The sequence below is a fragment of the Triticum urartu genome, chromosome 7A, assembly GCF_056163025.1.
Source record: "Triticum urartu cultivar PI428250 chromosome 7A, HENAU_Tu73, whole genome shotgun sequence".
In the NCBI taxonomy this organism is placed as follows: Eukaryota; Viridiplantae; Streptophyta; class Magnoliopsida; order Poales; family Poaceae; genus Triticum; species Triticum urartu.
The window spans coordinates 695,974,704-695,980,703 of record NC_141879.1 but is presented as its reverse complement, the minus strand read 5'-3'; positions in this window follow the sequence as shown (position 1 = coordinate 695,980,703).

The following is a 6,000-nucleotide window of genomic DNA, read 5'->3' as shown; positions in this document are numbered from 1 at the left end:
TGCTCGCTCTTTTGCTATGCCCATGCTACGATGCCTACCACTTGCTTATCATGCCTCCCAAATTTCCATGTCAAACCTCTAACCCACCATGTCCTAGCAAACTGTTGATTGGCTATGTTACCGCTTTGCTCAGCCCCTCTTATAGCGTTGCTAGTTGCAGATGAAGATTGGAGATCGTTCCTTGTTGGAACATTATTTTTCTTGTTGGGATATCATTATATTATCTTGTTATCTTAATGCATCTATATACTTGGTAAAGGGTGGAAGGCTCGGCCTTTTGCCTAGTGTTTTGTTCCACTCTTGCCGCCCTAGTTTCCGTCATATCGGTGTTATGTTCCCGGATTTTGCGTTCCTTACGCGGTTGGGTAATAATGGGAACCCCTTGACAAATCGCCTTGAATAAAACTCCTCCAGCAATGCCCAACCTTGGTTTTACCATTTGCCACCTAGCCTCTTTTTCCCTTGGGTTTCCGGAGCCCAAGGGTCATCTTATTTAAACCCCCCCGGGTCAGTGCTCCTCTGAGTGTTGGTCCGAACTGGGCAGCCTGCGGGGCCACCTCAGGGAAACTCGAGGTTTGGTTTTACTCGTAGCTTGACCTATTTGAGTGTGCCCTGAGAATGAGATATGTACAGCTCCTATCGGGATTTGTCGGCACATTCAGGCGGTGTTGCTGGATTTGTTTTAACTTGTCGAAGTTGTCTTGTAGAACCGAGATACCGAGTCTGATCGGAATGTCACGGGAGAAGGTATATCCTTCGTTGACCGTGAGAGCTTGTCATGGGCTAAGTTGGGACTCCCCTGCAGGGATTTGAACTTTCGAAAGCCGTGCCCGCGGTTATGGGCAGATGGGAATTTGTTAATGTCCGGTTGTAGATAACTTGAACCTTAACTTAATTAAAATGAATCAACTGTGTGTGTTACCGTGATGGTCTCTTCTCGGCGGAGTCCGGGAAGTGAACATGGTGTTGGAGTAATGTTTGCCGTAGGTTGTTCCCTAGTTCTTCGTTCGAGCTTTGCCTTCTTTTCTCGCTCTCTTTTGCGAACAGGTTAGCCACCATATATGCTAGTCGCTTCCTGCAGCTCCACATATTACCTTGCCTTACCTATAAGCTTAAATAGTCTTGATCGCGACGGTGCGAGATTGCTGAGTCCCCGTGGCTCACAGATTACTTCCAAACCAGATGCAGGGCCCGATGATTCCGTTCCAGATGATGCGCTTGAGCTCAAGTGGGAGTTCGACGAATACTCACACCGTTACTATGTGTCTTTCCCTGATGATCAGTAGTGGTGCCCAGTTGGGACGATCGGGACCATGTCGCATGTTGGGGTTGATCTTTTATTTTGGTACCGTAGTCAGACCATGAGTGTATTGGATGATGTAATGCTATTTATGTACTTTGTGTGACATGGCGAGTGTAAGCCAACTATGTACCTTTTCCCCTTATTACCTATTTACATGGGTTGTTGTGAAGATTACCTTACTTGCGACATTGCTTTCAATGCGGTTATGGCTCTAAGTCGTGCTTCGACACGTAGGAGATATAGCCGCATCGAGGGCGTTACAAGTTGGTAATCAGAGCCTTCCCCGACCTTAGGAGCCCCATTGCTTGATCGAATTAGCAGCCGTTGTTGAGTCTAGAAAAAATGTTTTGAGTCATTTAGGAATTATATATCGGAGAGTTTAGGAATTCTTTTTACTCCCAGTCGCTTCATCGCTCTGGTGAGGCATCCTGACGTAGAGTTTTGACTCTTCTCTTCTCAAATTTCACTAAAAAAATTTAGGATCACGCGGGTATCTTGGAATCGTTCCGATGGATTTGTGACGGGAACATTGTTCTTGGTGCCTCCTGTCATTTAGGGGTTGTGGCAGTGTCCCGGGGAGTTGAGCTCTGAGGTGTTGTCGTCACAATTTTATCGTTGCAGTTCTGGAATACCTGAGTTTAGTTCGCCGACATCGAAAATCTCTTTTATGTAGTTGTTGGTGAGATAACCTCGACGCCACCCAGTACTAGGGCGGGAGTTCGGGAGTATTGCCATAACTTGTATAACGGATGCTTTTCGAAGGTTGAGGTAGGCAATTTCCGAAGTTTTTCTCTGTTATGTGTTGAAGGATGGATACAGCTGGATGTAGGATTTGCTAGATTTGGGTGAGATATTATGCTTCCCCTGTATCCCCAACACCTGATTGCATAACCGGAAAGGTTCGGGAGTTTCATAGATGGGAATTCTCATAGCTCTAGTTCTTCTTCCATGGATATTTGGTTGAGATTGGGTGATCTTTACCGAGTATTCGTTCTTGCTCCGTACCTTGTTGATTTTATTCCTCTACCTAAATTCTAAGTGGCTTCTCAATTTATGGATATGTGACCATTTCAAGTGGAATGCATTTGTTCTTATGTTCAGATGTGAAGACTATATGTTCCAATTTCAACCCGCTTGATTCAACTTCAATTTTTTTCTGTCAATGTGCTAACGGATGTCACCCTCTTCAGGATGGCTCTCGCTAAGGGCAACAATCAGAATCAGAATCAGGATCCGCCACCACCACCTCCTCCTCCGGAGGCATGGCAAGCTGTGATGGCCGCTACCAATGCAAACACGCAGTTGATCATGCAAATTCTTCAAGAGCGCAACCAAGTGAACCAAGGCAACCAAGGCAACAATCAGAATCATTTTGCTACACTCAACCAGTTCCTTGCTAACCAGCCAAAGACCTTCAGCAATTGTGTTGAGGCAACTGATGCTGACGATTGGCTCGTGGACTTGTGCAAGCATTTCGAGTGCAGTAACGCCAGGACTAAGGACTTTGTCAAGTTCGCTTCCTTCCAACTCAAAGACCAAGCTGCAGAATGGTTTCAGCAGTACAAATATTCCAGAGGAGGCCGTGTGATTACCTGGGATGAATTCCGTCAAGACTTCAAAGCTCATCATATTCCTCAGAGCGTGGTTGAAAGCAAGCGTGAGGAATTCCGCAACCTGAAGCAAGGTTCTATGTCTGTCTATGACTACAACAAGTTGTTTCAGAAGCTCGCCCGCTTTGCTAAGAAGGACGCCCCTGACGAGAAGAGCATGATATACCAGTTCAGGGGTGGTCTCAGAGAAGAAATCCAGCTAGCTCTCGTTCTCTTTGAGCCCAGGAGGTACAATGAGTTTTACAACATGGCATTGAAGCAAGAGGCCGCTCAACTGAAGTGTGATGCGTCCAAGAAGCGAGTCAGAGATTCTACTCCTTCTTCCTCTACTCAAGTGGCCAAGCAGCAGAAGTATTGGCTTCCTCCTCCTCCGTTCCGTCAGCCGTTTCAACAGAAGAGCAAAGGTGGCAGTGGATCTTCCCACCCACCCAACCCTGGCTTTCAGAACAAGACTTCGTCTCAAGCTCCAAGATCGAGTGCTCCATACCACCGTCCGCTGTCAGAGGTCACGTGCAACAAGTGCCAACAGAAGGGTCACTATGCCAACAGATGCTTCAATCAGAGGCGTCTCCCTCCTCCTCCTCCTGTGAGATCGGCAAGTACAGCTGTGGTCAAGCATAACCCCAAGTACACCAAGGTCAACATGATGAATGCAGCTCAGGCAGAGGACTCGTCAGATGTCATCATGGGTAACCTTCCTGTTAACGATGTTCCTGCAAAAGTACTTTTTGATACTGGTGCATCGCATTCTTTCATGTCAAAGCCATTTTTTGCCAAGCATGAATTCGTTTCCTCTCATTTGGGGAAACAAATGGATATCGTTTCTCCTGGCAAACGTTTGAGTGCAAGTCTGGAGGTTCCAGATGTTACTATCACTTTGGGCGACTACAAGTTTCTTTCTTCTCCAATGGTCCTTGGTGACTCGGATATTGATCTTATTCTCGGAATGGATTGGCTTTCTAAGCACAAGGCGCATCTTGATTGTGCTGCCAGGCAGATTCAATTGACTCATTCGTCTGAGGATGTAATTGTCTTTGCCGCTCGTGATGATACCATCCGTCTATTTTCTCTCAATGAGAAGGGTGAACTGGATGCCATCTCTCAAATTCCAGTCGTTTGCGAATATCAAGATGTCTTTCCAGAAGAGCTTCCAGGAATGCCTCCGCACCGGCCAGTTGAATTCGTCATCGATCTTGAGCCTGGCACGGAACCTATTTGCAAACGTCCTTACAAGCTCGGACCTGAAGAGTTGAAGGAGCTGAAGAAGCAACTCGATATTCAAGAGCGAATGGTTCTCATCCGACCTATTTCTTCTCCGTAGGGTTGTGGAGTTCTTTTTGTGAAGAAGGATGGAACGGACCGACTTTGTGTTGACTACCGTCCATTGAACAAGAAGACTAACAAGAACAAGTACCCACTTCCCAACATCAACGAGCTGTTCGAACAACTCAAAGGTGCCCAAGTATTCTCCAAGCTTGATCTCCGTATGGGTTATCACTAGATTCGAATCCGTGAGCAAGATATTCCCAAGACGGCTTTCAGAACAAGCTATGGTTCATATGAATACACTGTCATGTCTTTTGGCCTCGTCAACGCTCCTCTGACTTTCTCTCGCATGATGAACTTCATCTTCAACGCCTACACAAATGACTTCGTTTTGGTCTATCTCGACGACATTCTGGTCTTTTCGAAGAACAAGGAAGATCATGCCAAGCACTTGCATTTGGTGCTCGATAAGCTCAGGGAACATCAGTTCTACGCCAAGTTCTCAAAGTGTGAGTTTTGGCTCGATGAGGTTCTTTATCTTGGGCATATCATCTCTGCCAAGGGCATTGTGGTGAATCCTGAGAAGGTGTCTCCAATTGTGAATTGGGAACCACCTCAGAACGTGAAGCAACTCCGTAGCTTCCTCGGTCTAGCAAGCTACTATCGAAGGTTCATTGAGAACTTTTCAAAGATTACGAAGCCTCTTTCAAACCTTCTCCAGAAGCACGTCAAGTACGTTTGGTCTCCGGAATGTGACATCGCTTTCAACACTTTGAAAGAGAAATTGGTCACTGCTCTAGTTCTGACTCCTCCTGATGAATCCAAACCGTTCGAGGTCTTCTGCGATGCCTCTCTTCAAGGTCTTGGTGCAGTGTTGATGCAAGAGAAGAAATTTGTGGCTTATACCTCTCGCCAGTTGAAGCCCAACGAGAAGAACTACCCCACTTATGACCTCGAGTTGGCGGCAGTTGTGCATGCTCTTTTGACTTGGAGACATCTCTTATTGGGAAGAAAAGTGGACATCTTCACTGACCACAAGAGTCTCAAGTACATCTTCACTCAGCCTAATCTCAACCTCAGGCAGACTCGTTGGGTCGAGATGATTGAAGAGTATAATCCGAGTATCGAGTATACTCCAAGAAAGGCCAATGTGATTGCTGACGCTTTGAGCAGGAAGGCTTACTGCAACAGTCTGATTCTCAAGCCTTATCAACCCGAGCTTTGTGAAGCTTTCCGCAAACTCAATTTGCAAGTTGTTCCTCAAGGTTTCCTCGCCAACCTTCAAGTCTCTCCTACCTTGGAAGATCAGATTCGCGAGGCTCAACTTCTTGATGCTATGGTGAAGAAGGTGAAGATTGGGATTGTCAAGAGCCAACCCAAGTACAAGTGCTACCGCCTTGATGACAAGGATACTCTCTTCTTCGAGGATCGTATTGTTGTGCCCAAAGGTGACCTTCGTAAAGTGATCATGAACGAGGCTCACAATTCACTCCTCTCCATCCACCCTGGGAGTACGAAGATGTATCAGGACCTCAAGCAGGCTTATTGGTGGACTCGAATGAAGCGAGAGATTGCTAAGTTCGTGAATGAATGTGATGTCTGCAGAAGAGTGAAGACAGAACACCAAAGGCCAGCTGGTCTCCTCCAACCTCTTGCCATTCCAGAATGGAAGTTTGACCACATTGAGATGGACTTCGTGACTGGATTTCCAAAGTCCAAGCGTGGCAATGATGCTATATTCGTTGTCATCGACAAACTCACTAAAGTGGCTCACTTTCTGCCTATCAAAGAGTCAATCACTGCAGCTCAATTGGCGGAGCT